A 16,044-nucleotide genomic window follows, 5' to 3' on the forward strand; every position below is an offset into this window, starting at 1 on the left:
GAATGTATTCTTTGAAATGTATTCTTTGAAGAAAGCAGGAAATGAAGACTGTGCAATTGACTCTTGCATGCATTTCTTGTTATGCTGATACATACCTGTTTTTTGACAATAAGAGTGAGTTTAGTGTGGTATAATATTTAGACCTATAGATTATGAAAATTTTACCCAAGCTTGTCCCAATTTTAGGTTTTGTTTAGATACCACTATGCTCTATAGTTAATCCCTGGAGAACTGGAGACACCTTCTTACTCTAGGAGAAGTGAAAAAAATAGCAGAAATAAGCAAAACCTCTTTTTAGATAAATGTTGGTAAAGTTCAAAGAAGCCCAATACTTTTATCATCTCATCATTTTCTAAAATGTCATATTCATTACCAGAATTGCTATATAAGCAATGACACTTGCATTTCTTCCTTAATGAAAATTCTTTCTGCTCTTATGGACACATGCCATTGATAAAGCCAATCAAACCTAGCCCACAGGACAATCCTGGCAATAACAAATGTAGTAAATCTGATGTTAGGAGAATTGAGATTCACATTGGTAATAATAATCATCATAATTGGTATAATGACTTTGCATTATATTGCACTATTCATCAGAGGCTCTCAAAGAAGTGTACAGACTTTAATTATGTCTTGCAACATGCATGTGAGATTAAGTAGTGTGTGATCAGTTTCTTCCATTTTACAGATGACAAACTAATTCACACAATTTGACAGCTCACCTGTGAATCCTGTTACCCATCTGCCTCATCAAGAGAAGACAATGTTACACTGTCCATACTCAGAACATCGTTTCAATATTGCTTCTGTCTGTTTTTTGGAAAGCAGATGACCAGAGGATGCTTGTCTGCACTCTCTGTTAGAGTATTATAGCAAGAGTTACACTATTTTCTACAAAGAAAGCGTTGTTCATTTTTTAATTTCAAAAAATTGCTACAGTGATTTCTAGTATTTTGGAAAATACATTGGTTGTAGATTGAAAAACATGTGCGATAAATGATGGCATATTTGTGACTGTACAAATTCTTGGCCTCACAATGTGTTTTTTTTCCTGTCCTCTCATCTTCTGAATACTTTATCCCCATAGTAGGCAGGACTGAATATTCTTTATTATAGTAATTTCTTTTGAATTATTCTTCTATATGTTTTGGATAAGCACAGGAAAAGAAGAGAAAAATGCTTAAGTTGCTTATGTGATACCACATGTAGCTGTGAATGCCTGTGGAGGAGGTAAATGAATTTCAATGAATCTTCTCCCTACTTTCTGACCATCTTTGAAGCACACTGCAAGCAACACGATCACAAACTTCTGCCTTAGGCCTAAATGTAATTCATAGATTTAGTAACAAAAATCGAGGCCCTTCCCATCATTCACCAGTACTACCAAGAAACAAAAATCAAGTAGGACAATTAACCTGACTAAGGAGACAAAAATTAATAAACCTAAGGCTAGGCACTTTGTCAAAACAACGAAGATGATATACACTCCACCATAGTTTTCCATTTTTCACATCCTGTTTCTGCTGTACCTAAAAACAGATTTGAATCAAATGCACTAAATGCAAAACACACTAAACCAAAATTGCTGCAAACTAGCGAAATTCCTCTTCTCTGTACTAAAATGCAGAAGAAATCACTTGTGTACCATGGAAGCCACAGTAGGGAGCGTGCTGCTTTCCCAGTGCAACAAACCCTGTTCTTTCACACTTCTCAAGCTGCTGGCCACCCAGAAATGCATTGATAGCAATAGTCAATATAATTACAGTCTGTTTTATTAAGCTTGCAAATCACAGCACAAAAAGTATAAGAAGCGTAGCATTTCTAATTGGTTATTTATCAATCGGAAAACTTGATTGAGCACACACTATTAAATTCAAATGAATAGAAAGTTCTTATGCAAAGAACTGCATTTCATTTGGCATTTTTAGGAAAAAGAAAAATTGCCTGGCAGAACTAAAGAATAACTTAACTGTATGGGAACAGAATGGGCTGGAGCATTAGCTGGCCTATAAGCTGTAAATCAAAAATATCTTAAAATGTTGAGATTTTTACAGTGTTATCAGATTTTCTCATTTTCATTGTTTCTGTTCTTGATCATTTTAATATATTATGTATTTATTCAAATTCAAGTTACTTTGAAGATATCACTAACGCAATTTAAGTATGATCTGATTTTATGCAAATCAAGCTAGAAAACCAGGTAAATCAATAAATATCATTTACTCTTATAATGGGAAAAAAAAAACCAAAAAAACAACACCAAGATGTTTTGCTCTTCAGCTTCTATTTTGTCCAGTTATCATTTCTACTGATCTGTACATAGACCACGTGTGAAATGAGTTTGAAGTACTACCTATGGAAACTTTTGTAGTTTGAAGTGGTCATAACAAGAACAAATATTTGAATTTTCATTTCTAACCAATACATTTTCATTTTGTTGTGTGAAACAATAACGAGGAAGTTTAAAATATCATAGCTCAGAAAAAATGTTTTGTCTTGCTTTTAATATTGGTTAGCTGGATTTTGAAATGACCAGATACCTGAGACTATAATCAGAAAAAATAATTCTCTTCTTATCTAGTATAAATCGTAGAAAAATTCATATTTTCTTGTAAAGAATTCATAAATATAAACTTCTGTAATATAAATTCCTAAGATATTAAACTGATTGCACAAAATTCTCCAATTAATCCATTTGTATCTATTTATTTGCCAGACAGTTCTGAGCAGAAGAAACAGGGCATGATCACATATAATAAATAATGGTATATCAGCATATTAATGTAAGAAATCCATGTAAAAATTTGTGAGAAGTTTTATTTTTATTTTACTTATATTGTGAAATGATCCACAAAATTGTTTCAACTTCAGGCTACCAGCAAACAGATATTTAAGCCTACCTGAAGTCCTTGACAGCTTGCCTAGGGTTAGGATGCAGAGCTCTAAAGTAGCCTTAAAGGTTTTCAGGACTCTGGGACTTCCATCTAGCCCCTCTCATAGGCTATTGGAGACGCAGAGTTTCATTCTTCCCTGTGGTCTCTCTCCATGTGTTGCAGTGGAACCCTGGACTATGCATGTCTTGGCTAGGCCTGTTGAAGGCTAGACGTGACACTGGAAAATTTCTTTTTGGAAAACCTGGCTTTTTGAAAGCTGCTTTTGGGGAATTGCATTGTAAACCAGTAAATTTGAAAGTCCTAGCAGCCATAAGTTTATGGTCTTGAAAACCATAATTAGAAATTTCTGGTGAAAATATATTCTGAACCGAAAAATTCCCAGGTCACTGCAAACCTGGCAGCTGCTAAGTTAAGAACATATATCATCACCAGTTTTGTTACTTTTCAGTAACAGCAACACTCGTCAATCTCATGTCAAATTAAAAGCAGAGTCAGTTTCATTGTTATTGAGTTCTTCAAATAAAATGCAGACAAAAATGCAAAGAATTTGAGTGATACCATAGTATTTTATAAATTTTTATATCTTTGTCAGAATGTTCATGCAAAACAAATCACTTTTAGAATTTCAAAATTAGTTTTCAAAAAGAGATTTCTGTGTCTGAAAAAAGCTTGGTTTTTATGTTTTCTTCTTTATTACATCTGAAATGTAATACAACTTAAATTACAAAGAAGTGTTTTATTTGTGGTTGAACGAAATTTCTCATTGCCACCATGTTTTGGACCACCACCAAGTTAAAAAGAAAAATGGAGATTCCAGAAAACTGAACTCTGGGTTATTTACCAAACTAGTCTATAGAAACATTAAAACTGACAATATCATTCAGCAGCTAAGCTTCCAATCTACAGCTCATGAGGCATATGTGGTGATTGTAATAGCATACATATTTTATGTCGAAAACATCACATTATTTTTATTATCAGCCCAGTAATTTCTGCGGGATTCGGTTTTCCTAGTAGTTTCAAGGCTTTGGCAGCCATTTATGTTGAACTGAAATTTGGTTCACAGAGCACTCCATCATCTAGGTTCTGAGTTAACAGTCGGTTTAGTGGATTTCACCTCCCACACATAGAATGATGCCCAGCTAGTTCCAGAAAAAAAGATGTCTACAGCCCCCTGAGACCCCTCCTCTCCATTTTATTGCTGAGCTTGAGCTTATACAGAATGAAATATCCCTTTGGTTATTTCAGGCCATCTGCTTGGTTATGTGTCTTCCCAACCTCTTGTGCGCCACCCAATCTATTCACCATTGAACCGCATGACAAACAGAGAAGGCTTTGATGCTGTGCAAGCACTGCTCAGCACAGCTAAAACACTAGTGTGTCAACAGACATGTTTTGGTTACAAATCTAAAACACAGAACTATATGAGCTCCTATGAAGAAAATTAACTCCATCCCAGCCAGACAGAATAGAGATAGAAAACACTGTAATATAAATACTGAATGCAAGTTGCCAAGTTTTGGTTTTGCAGAGGCATAAATTTAAAAAAGGCACGCACAGTAGTAATAATTTTATCTGATCTGTTCTAATACACAGGCTGCAAGATTTTGCTGACTGGAGCAAGAACACAAAGAAAAAGAAAAAAGTGCAGTTCTAACGGTGGAAACTCTACCCTGGTGACAAATTACTTCCTGCTAAATACCTGTATCTTATTTCTATTCTGAATTTGGCTAGTTTCAGTGGGTCTGAACTTCCAGAGATGGAAGATAAATTTCTGAGAAAATTTTTGTATCTGAACATTTCGTGTCTTCTTTTGGTGATTTGCTAATTTTGGTTAAAAATTAAAAATACCTCCAAAACCTATTCAAAGTGCATCAGCTAGAGGAGTGCATGAAAGAAATTAAAGGAAGCCAACAATACAAGCGAAGGGGGCCCAGTGGATGGGAAAGACAAGGCCAAATGCAATTTGCTCCTCTCACTCGCCTTGTTTGGTCAAGGGTAGGTAGAGAAATTCACACACTATCACATGGCAAGCAATGCACAACCCAGTAAGGATACTAAATCCCAGATACCTAATCCCTGAGACAGTCCAGAGTACTATGCTCTCTCGATGCATTCACCTTTCTTTGCTTCCCTCATTGTGTTGCGCAATCTGAACTACTTATACTTGTGGGTGTTTTCTGTTTTTTTCTTCTTTTTCTGAACAAACTCAATAGAACCTTAACCTACCTGATCCCACAGGCCTTTTTTCCTGCTTCATCAGCCTGTTAGACTTAAGCACAAACAGATTTTGATTTTTGCAAATGTTTGATTTTCAAATTATTCAAGGAATATCTTTAGTTATTATATTCCAGTTTGTATGTTGTTTGTGAATTATGAACTTCATCTTTGATTTTAAAGATCAGCCCTGCTGAATAATTTATCATTGATTCCCACAATATAGTCCTCTCTCTTTCCCCACATTTCTTCTCCCTTGATCTCTCTCCTTCTTTTGTGCACCTACAATTCATATGCATACAGGTATGAAGCACTAACAACTGTAAAAGTTCATTTCCATGACAGGAAACAGATTCACACAGTAGCACCTAAAAACCCACTTAAATTCATTATGAATCTAAATCTCATTTCATTTTAAATTGATAAAAGGCTAGATTTGTCATGTTTTCTTAAGACCCAAAGGAGTATATAAATACCAGTAGAAAATTTTAGAAATCTATCTGCTGTTGAAGTCAAAGACAAATAGTCATCTCATTCTGTGCATGAAGTCTGCCATTTTTGCTGCTGACAATTATTTTTGAAAGTGAATCCTTACCTTCTAAGTCACTTGTTTTTGATATTTTCATTCACTGTCTGAAAGCACAAGTCTGTATTTTCAGATCACAAAAGATATTTCATTTAGACTATTCATGCATCACTGTTATACACGAAGGGAAACAATCATTCCTAACATGTTTTTCTCCCTGATCCTTAGTTACTCGAGCCATTTGCTGATGCTTTGTGTTTAGAAAACAAAAATCTGGAGAACATAAAGCTTATCTTTCATGTAACAGGTTACCTATTGTTTCTCCAGTGTCATGAAGGAATTGAAGCTATAAAAGTAGCCTCTGAAGAAACTTGTCTTTTGCAGAATTTCCTTGCAGTAAGCAGTTAACAGGCAGGAACCAAATCTATTACTGATGATGGTTACAATAGGGAGTGGAACATGACTGTGGTCCCTGGAAACTGTCAAGAGGGTTAATAATAGAAGGACACAGTCATGTCACTGGTTTTAAGGCAGAATTCCCCAGTGATTTCAGTGGTTAAAAACCACTGACATAATGTGGCTTGGAATTACTGTTCATGTTTTTTTTCACATAAATGCCTCTTTCCAGAGCAGCAAAGATAAAAACATAATTTGGACTTTGCAGAAAGCCTTTCATATTTATTTAACATTGTTCCCACTGAAATAAAGCTGCCCCTGGAAAGAAAAACAGGCCAAGTCAGAGAACTAAAGGCTGTATTCCTATGGAACGTATTTAACTTGCATCACGTGGACTTTTTATTCCTGACACACAATAGAAAGATAAAAAATACAAGTGTGGTCCAAATCAGCAACAATTAATTAATTGCTAAAAAAAAAGGGGGGGGGGGAGTAATAATCTGTAATATTGCTCTGTCTGAGATACAATGCACATTAAATCTGAACATTTCACAGGTTATAAATAGATGAGAAAGATAATAACAATCAATTATTAATTAACAACAGGATTTTTTTAGAACCCTATTTCCAACATTTACCCATTTGCGTCAATGGGTTCATATATTTTTAAGGCAGCAAAGTAGCTGTCATTAATTATCTTGGTGAGATCTTACGCTTGCCATAGAGGAGAAGAGTATTTTATAGGCCTACAAATCTCTAACCAGTCAGAGTCATTAAATTTACAATTCAGATGCTTCCCAGCTTTTCCTCTGAACAAGAGGCACTGACAGAAATGATTTTTCAGAGCGTAGTGGTGGGATACCGATTGCACCAAAGGGATAACCTGCAACAAGAGATTTTGGGATTTAGAGGAGTGGTGTGTATCGTAAGTAATGCTGAGTGAGTAAGAGATCTGTAGCTTACCCATAGCATTTAGTGTGTGTGCAAGAGATCAGTAAAAGTGAGTATGTAGGCTTCGATTTCTTTTGAGACTCATATTCCCCTGGATTATATTCATCTTTCATGATGTATCCAGTATTATTTCTGAATCAAGATTTTTTCAAGATAAATATCTTAGCATATAAAAGTATTACTCTATATCCCAGAGTGGATTTTTTCTTTCAAATATGAAGAAGTTATTATGTTTTTAAAAGATAACATGAACCATACAGAACAATGATTGGGAATGGTTTGGGACTTCTTTGATGCAACTAAAAAGACCTCTTTAGCCCCATAGTTTTCGTATGAAAATGAAAGAGAGAAATATGAATGATATGCATTTACAACACTGCTTTTTATTATTATATTTTAGCATGGTCCTAGTAAAGATACAATGATTGAGAGTCTTTATGTTTCTGTAAGAAAAAGAACATATTATTTTTCTAAGTTTCATTTTAAAAGTGTGTGTCATTGTTAAAATGAAGTACTTAGTAAAATAAAGGAAACAGGTATATCCAAACACAAGCAAACTGAGCTTTTCTAGATGGTAGTGCAATTTAATAAGGATATTCAAGTTTTTCCTTCAGAAAATGGCAATATGTTCTCTGTGCAGCTCCTGGTAATTGAGAATATAATGATCCTAAGGCTGGCAGGTACTGATTGCTAGCCTGGAGCTGAGCACCCATATCAAATACTGTTAAATTCATTTCCCTGGGAAGGAGGGACTCTCAGCATCTCTTAGGAGGAATGCTCAGGATTTGGTAGAATTTGACTCTCAAATTGCTCAGTAAATTTCAGAACTATTCATTTGAACACAAAATCAAGAATAATTTTTAGATATAACTTCAGAAATCAGCCTTTTGCTAATAATTAAAATATCCAAAGGGGGTTTCTTCCTCGTATTCTGAGATTTTAAAGTCTATTTGTATGTAGTGTATTATCTTGCAATATTTTATTAACTTCTTGAGAAGAAAGACATGAATTTTGGATTCTCTGTCCACACACAGCTTTCCTAAGTAAAATATTAAGGAAATTACACAGAAAGTAATAAAAAGAATAATTTGAATCATACAAATGATAATTAATCTCTTTTAGTTAGTTTTTCCAAAATAAAAATGAGAAAGAAATCTGTAAAATCTTAAGGAATATAAAGAAATAGTGCAACAGGAAGAACAGGCTGCCCACCCAAAGATCCTGTCCATGTACCTGTATTGGTTTTCTGCTCCTGTCAAAGAAGAATACACAGGATCTGGACTAAAGAGGGAATAACCACAAAAATGGTAGCACCTTGCTGCATAGCAGAGAGAGAAACATCAGCTCCATCTATAGCTAACATCTATAGCTCTTGATTTATCCTGCAGGACAGTTACTGTTATGCCACAACCAGTAGCTAAGTTAGCTTTATTGTATACTTCAAGAATTTAATTCTGTTTTTATTTACCTCCTTCTCGTCTTGTGCCTCACCATTAAAATCAGTGCAATTGCTCTGAATTTGCACGGATACCAGAAATCAGGACTAGCTTATATAGCCAAAACATAAAAAGCAGCAGCTTTTCTCATCCAAGCTGCAGCCCCAGTAGCACAAACTTCTCCTAACATATTAGTGAAATAAATAATTCTTAGTGATGCATTAATATTTTCAATACCATATACAATTTCAGTATCCTTTTCTGAGGTGTAACCCTGCTCAGCATATAATGTTGACCACAGAAGCTATCTACCATACTACTTAATTTTTCACAAATACGTAATTTAACACTCCAGGAAGTGAACCAGAGATTAACTATATGCTTGAAGTTTGTATCATAAATATGAAGAATAAACTGTTAAACATATATTATTCCTAAGTAAAATAAACTTTGGTTTTTGTCATCTTCAGACTAAAATTGCCAGTAGTTATTCACAGTGATTTCTGTTGAAGTCTGCATTATAACAAACAGCTTTAGGTCAGTTCTAGAAAATACAAATTCAATTAGCTATTAAAGTAGTAGAATATGTCATTTCAAAATAAGATATATTCACCCATTTCATTTATTTGCAACCCCATATAGAAGAACCTAAAATAATGGAAAAGGAGCTCTTTTTTAATATTGTAAGAGACACAACGTAAAATTGACTATATATTTATTAGTATTTCAAATAATCATTTAAATGCAGCTTAGTAGAAAACAGAGCATGTGTAAGCCTTCTCACCACAAAAAAAAAAAAAAGTTTTCTTATACAACAGAAAAGTTTACATGCAAGTATTTAAAAGATTTTCAGTCAAAATCGGCTCAGCTTGATGGAGAGCTGGAAGAGCTGAAAGGCCGCTGGGCGTGGACACTGTATTATGTCATATACAAAGTTGCTTCACAGATAGTGTTTTCAGCACAGATAGACAAAATGAAGAAACTCTTATGAAGCAGTAAATTATAGCGAGAGAGACATTTTGAAATCCAGGACTTTTCCATGGATGTCTCTCCTATTGAGATTAAAATCAGAATTTGAGAATTATTACTTATGCAATTTACACACACACAGAATTTATTTCCCAAAGTTTTAGGTTCAAGATCTAGAGCAGGCACAGCTGTGCAAAGGGCTTTTTCTATATTGAGATCTGTCCTGAGAGCTAATTAGAATTGAACTATCTTAGAAACAATGACCAAGAATCATTGTACTGAGATCCTTGGAAACTTAAGGGTTTTTTGTTGATTTGCTTTCGGGATTTGTGCAAATGTATAAACAAAGCATTTCATTGACATTATTTTTTTATTCTGCTGGAAAGGAGTCACTCAATGCTTAGACATCCCCTAGTGTCCAACAGACAAGCAGTACCAATGGCTTTAACTGGCGATGAAAATGGTGCAAAATGTAAGAAACGGTAACAAAATAAGATTCTGTATCTGACTTGTTTTTTGAGGACCTTCTTCCTCTTGAGAATGTTCATTGTAAATTCTCCTTCTTTAAAAAGAAGATTCAGACTTTTTTTTTTGTTATTCAATCTGTTCTTTAATAAGATACTGGGGTAATATATTGCTTAAAGAACTGAGACACAGTGTGCTGTCTTTTCTTTTAGTTCCTGCTTCAGGAAAACTAAGACAAGTAATGCATTACACTCTAGATTTAATTAAAAGATCCAACAGCAGACCAACCTATTTCACTTATAGCAGTCCATGTAAACAGTTATTAGCATAAACAGCTCAAAAATTATACTTGCCATAGCAGCAAAACTGTTTGCAAACTTGCAGACTACCAGACAATGTTTTATCTTGAAGATTCCCCTAATGCAATACATTAGCTTATTTTGTGGATTTTTTATCATCTTAGATCGGTAGTGTAATTGGAAACTGTCAAAGAACTACATGTAAAATGAACAGTGACCTTTGCTTAATTTCTATGTGTCTTACTGAAGGTTGTGACAATGTGTTACGGTTTCTAATAAGGTACTTTGCCATTTTTCAGCCCCCCTTGTACTCAAACTTGACTAAATGGTAAACACTTAAATTGAGGGGCTGAAAATAGTACCATCAATATACTCAGAGAATATCAGCACGCACCCTACTGTTTGAAAAGTAAAGTTTGCTACTTTCCTCTGAAGCCAGCTTCTTGAAAAATAGTTTGAACATACGGACGTTTTTAATGAGTGCTCTCATAGATTCATAGATTCAAGTGTGATTTCATAGATAAGAAAAATGTGACATTTTTTCCCAATCACCTTCTTTTTGATTACCCATGTTTCATTCAATTATTTAGCTATCAAAGGACTTTATGAGAAAGATCTATGAAAAAGAAAAAGATAACATGCATACAATTATTTTGCTTATAAAAATAATGGGGGCTGCAAAAAAGTGGGAGGCTTTAAATTAAGTTATTATCTATGGATATGCTACTGAAAAGACTTTATGGAAATATAGAACAGAACTATTGTATTGAACAGAATAAATACTTCTCTGAATATTTACATAGCTCTCCATCGGACACTTGAATATTGTTTGTCAATTTGTAGACAGTTCGAAAAACAGCTGCCTAACTTATACTTACAAAACAAATAAAGAGAATACATCACTCAATAGCATTTAAATTGTGGCAAGACCTTGAAAACCATCTGGCCAATAGTAAAGCTGTATATACTTCGAACTTCCACTTTCCTCCAAATAAGAATTAATCCTGCAACTTGCGTGCAACTCTTGTGGTTTAACCCCAGCTGGCAACTAAGCCCCACAAAGCCATTTGCTCACTCCCCCCAGGTGGGATGGGGGAGAGAATCAGAAGGGTAAACTTGAGAAAACTCATGGGTTGAGGTAAAGACAATTTCATAGGTAAAGCAAAATCTGTACATAGAAACTAGATGGAGGAACTCCCAGCCTATGATAGAAAAACATGAAGCTGGCATAAATAGCTTAATCATAGAATGTTTCGGGTTAGAAGGGACCTTAAAGATCATCTAGTTTCAAGCCTCCTGACCTGGGCAGGGACACCTCCCACTAGACCAAGCTGCTCAAAGCCTCATCCAACCTGGCCATGAACACTTCCAGGGATGGGGCATTGACAACTTCCCTGGACAACCTGTTCCAGTGCCTCACCGCCCTCACAGTAAAGAATTTCTTCCTAATACCCAATCTAAATCTACCTTCTTTCAGTTTGAAACCGTTACCCCTCATCCTATCATTACACTTCCTGCTCAGGACTCCATCCCCATCTTTCCGGTAGGCAGGCCACTATAAGGTCTCCTCGGAGCCTTCTCTTCTCCAGGCTAAACAACCCCAATTCTCTCAGCCTGTCCTCATAGGAGAGGTGCGCCAGCCCTATGATCATTTTCGTGGCCCTCCTCTGGACCCGTTCCAACAGGTCCATGTCCTCCCAGTGCTGAGGACTCCAGAGCTGGACTGGGGTCTCACCAGAGCAGAGTAGAGGGGTAGAATCACTTCCCTTGACCTGCTGGACACACTTCTTTTGATGCAGCCGAGCATGCAGTTGGCTTTCTGGTTTGCAAGCGCGCATTGCTTGCTCATGTTGAGCTTCTCTTCCACTAGCACTCCCAAGTCCTTCTCCTCAGGGCCGCTCTCAAGACAATCTCTGCCCAACCTGTATTTGTGCCTTGGATTGTCCTGACCCACATGCAGGACCTTGCACTTGGCCCACCTCTCAAGCCTGTCCACCATCCCTTCCCTCCAGTGTGTCAACCGTGCCACACAGCTTGGTGTCATTGGCAAACTTGCTGAGGGTGCACTCTATCCCACTGTCCATGTTTCCGACAAAGATGTTAAACAGCACTGGTCCCAGTACTGACCCCTGAGGAGTGCCACTCGTTAAAGTTCCTTTTTCTCCATGTTAGGTCCACAAATGTCATTTTCACCTGACAAAGTCCTCCTTCTTCCCTCCTCCTCCTAGGCATATATATAATAAAATTCTTAATCTTTCTTGTTTTCTTTTTCTGCATTTTTTTTTTTTTTAACTCTATAGCATACAATACACTCTATAAATGTGTATTTAGTTTTGTGGAGAAGAACAGTGGATTTTTAAGGACAAAATAAATGTCTTATTACATGATCACTGGAATTTAATCTGAATTTTGTGATCCCAGTCCTCTGCTCCTATGATAAATGATAGACTTCAGGAAGTATTAGGAATGTAACATTAATTCAGATGTAAATAAAGAAAATTTTGTATTTCTGCTTCTTGGCACTGATGAAAATAAAATTTAAATACTGAAAATAAAAAGCTATATAGAAGTTCACACAGTAGTAGCAATTTTGTTCCTTTACGAGGGGATAGTGCAGAATAAATTGTAATAACTGAAACAACCTTCTTAAAGCCATATGAAATTTGCAGAACGAAATTTAATCAGTAGTTAATAACCCCACATAGTTGAACTAGAGAGTTATAATTTGCAATATGTGTACCTTTACTCTGAAATTAGGTAACCCTTTAAAACTTTTGAGTATAATTAAGCAATACCAAATTGCCCAAAACAGACAACCAAATTCTTCATGTTTCAGATGAAAGATGACTATGTTTTGCCAAGGGCAGAACAAAATATTGATTATTGTAATGAATTTATTTTTTTTAACTGTTGTTTGAGAGTTGTTATCAAGAGTGGATACTACTCAAGGACATACACATCCTGAGAATGCAGCACAATTGCATCATTTTATGAGAGAGACATTTATCTGCTAATTAGATATAATACATCGACAGCTGAAGCATAATTAAATGTAATAATTCAAAAGCTACTTGCATTATACATGAGCGACTAAAATGTGTAACTGAGAGAACATTTACATAATTAATAATTGTGTGATATCTACTTACAAAAGTGATTCAGACTTTTTAGCACAGAACATAACTCTGAGCATTGTTGGCAGGTTTTGTTGAAGTGGATGAAAGGTTTTTTTGCTGAAAAACTCAGTGTCCAAAATGATGTATTAAGCTAATATCTAGAATAAATGGATGTTTGTAACATACCCACTTTCCTTTTAAAACCTTTCCATCCCTTGATTTTCTGCAGTTGCTTTGTTCTTTTTTTAAGAACACCCTAATAAGAGAAAGGATTTACAAGAAATCATGGAACATGTGGAGATGCCCACGTGTTATATGTATGTGTACACACCAAGTTTAACTTAGATGAGAAGAGAGGTTTCAATCCTATTTCAATGAAAGCTTTTCTTCAAAAGTTTCCAAAATTATACAACATGAGTATTATTCCTCCCAGTAACTCATATCTGCACATATGACCAAACTGATACAGAGAAAATATGTTGCTTATCTCCTGCTTACATTTGTCTCCAAACTTCTCATTTGCATCCTAGCTTGTATGCTTTATGATTAAAAAGTCTTCATGGGCAAATTCAGTCTGAAAATCAAGAAATTAAGAGTGAAATGAAGGTGGTCTGCCTGAAGTCTGATACTTGTTTACAATACAAAACTCAATCTCATCACAATATTTAACCACATGCCTATTTTAAAGACAAGCAACCCCACAAGGTGCAAAGCTGTTATTTGGATTCTTAAATTTAAACTTATTGGTTTACGGTTTTATTACTGAGGTAAAATATAGTCTGTATAGTCTGGAAGTTATTAGAGCCCAGAGGCACGAGGCAAGCTGGGACATCCCAATGACCTGTCTGAGCACTAGCCCTGTGGGCTGGGGTCATCTGGCATTGCAATGCCACAGGGCAGATCCAGAGCATCTCATGGTGTCACTGCCTACATGGCATGGGACTCATTTCGGGATGCAAGGGAGAATTGCACAAGACAATGTTATGGGACATTTAAGGAAAGACCAACTGTGGTGAAACAGAAGACTCAAGGTGGATGGGGAAGGAGAAAGTATGGGTAAAATAAAGGTATAAGGGATAAAAGAGGCCAGTTATGTGTAAAGAGGGGCTGGTCAGTACACTTGCCTGGCCATACCCTGCACCTGATTAGTGCAGGCTTCTCATTAATCGCCACTTCTAACTTTTTTCCTGGATGAAAGACTCTCTGAGTGCGTATGAGTGCATGGGGATCCGAGTACCAGCAACTAGCAGGGGACCGTGGGTTATAGAGGCTTGTGCATCTATGGTGCCTGCAACTGCAGCGAGGGAGGATGCGCACACCAGTGTGTGACAGCTAGCAAATACCAGACAGGGTGTAGAATAAGTGGCCTGAGAGCCAAGTATCAAGTCGACCTAAGCCTAGGCCAGATAACATGTGTGTGAATTTCTTGTAAATGAACATACTCCTGAGTGAAATAACTGGAAGTTGACTACTGGAGGGACCAGAACCAGTTAGCCTCAAATACTTGGTAAGGCAGTAGGGCCTGGGTGTCCGCTAAAAGCTGTGCAGCTATGCATGTGCTGGTGTGTGTGAAAGGTCTGCACCAGCACCTGGCATGGACCTGCAGCATCAGGGGTTCACATGCCAAAGTGCCAGTAACCTGGGAGAGCAGGGATTCAGGAGTAGCTGCTGGACAGACCAAGTATCTGAGCCCAGCTGCTGGAGATACTCACTTTGTATATGTTTGTATAAATTTGCCACTAACAAAACTTTATCAGATTAGCCAGAGAGGGGACCAGGATAAGGCCATTGGTGGTGTTACTGTGCGAGTGCTGAGTGTGTCTGCATTAATCTATGTGGCTGGCCATGTATGTACATATTGTATACATGTGTGTTGTACCTACTGAGAGTACATGTTCAGCCTCACCACTGGTTGCACATGGACTGCTGGAGGTGTGAAATTGCCTCTACTGGACAGTTTCTTTCATTGATAGATTTGACTCTCTCACCTTCCATTAGGGAGTCATTTCTCATTGCTCAAAGCACTGTTGCTATAATTAAAAGTGAATAAGCAAAAAGTTATTTCAAGTTTTCTAAAATTAAGACTACCAGTACCTTTCCCCTTCCATTTATTCTTCTTAGTTCTAGGATAGTGATTGGTATCTGATTTCAGTCCTATTTGTTTTTCTGACATAACCTGGTCCATTTTGTAAGACAAGCAAATTAACTTGGAATCACACTATTTCCTTCTCCTAGAAGAGACACAAAAAGAAAAAAAAAAGAAAAAAAAAAGAAACTTTTAAGTGAAATTATGTGGGAAAGCAAAAGCTTAATGTGAAAATTGGGGGAGGGGGATAGAGAAGTAAAAATATCCCTAAAAACTCCTGACTAGAAATAAACTGGAAACTTTAGGAGGTTTTCCTATGATTAATGGGCAAAGCATAGTCCATTTTGACAATGAGGAAGTATAGAAAAATGAATGCAGAAAGTAAATTCAGATCAAAAATATGTGTGTAGTTTCTGTCTCTGATCAAATTTCCTTTGGAGCTGGACACACTATTTTCATCTGCTTAGAGGAAATCAGTTTTTTCTAAAATATCTGCCTTTTATGTTGAATGTTCAGAGCTCGGTAATAATCTAAACTGAGATGAGGGCAAGTTCTGCAAAGGTACAAATAGACCTGTTATTTAATTAAATAGGAAATACAAAGTCTGTCCATAATAGAATTTACAGCAAATATAAAAAAGTAAGAAAATGAACCAAAACATTTCAGATGACCTAGAAAAAATGTGT

The sequence above is a fragment of the Rissa tridactyla genome, chromosome Z (genome assembly GCF_028500815.1).
Source record: "Rissa tridactyla isolate bRisTri1 chromosome Z, bRisTri1.patW.cur.20221130, whole genome shotgun sequence".
In the NCBI taxonomy this organism is placed as follows: domain Eukaryota; kingdom Metazoa; phylum Chordata; class Aves; order Charadriiformes; family Laridae; genus Rissa; species Rissa tridactyla.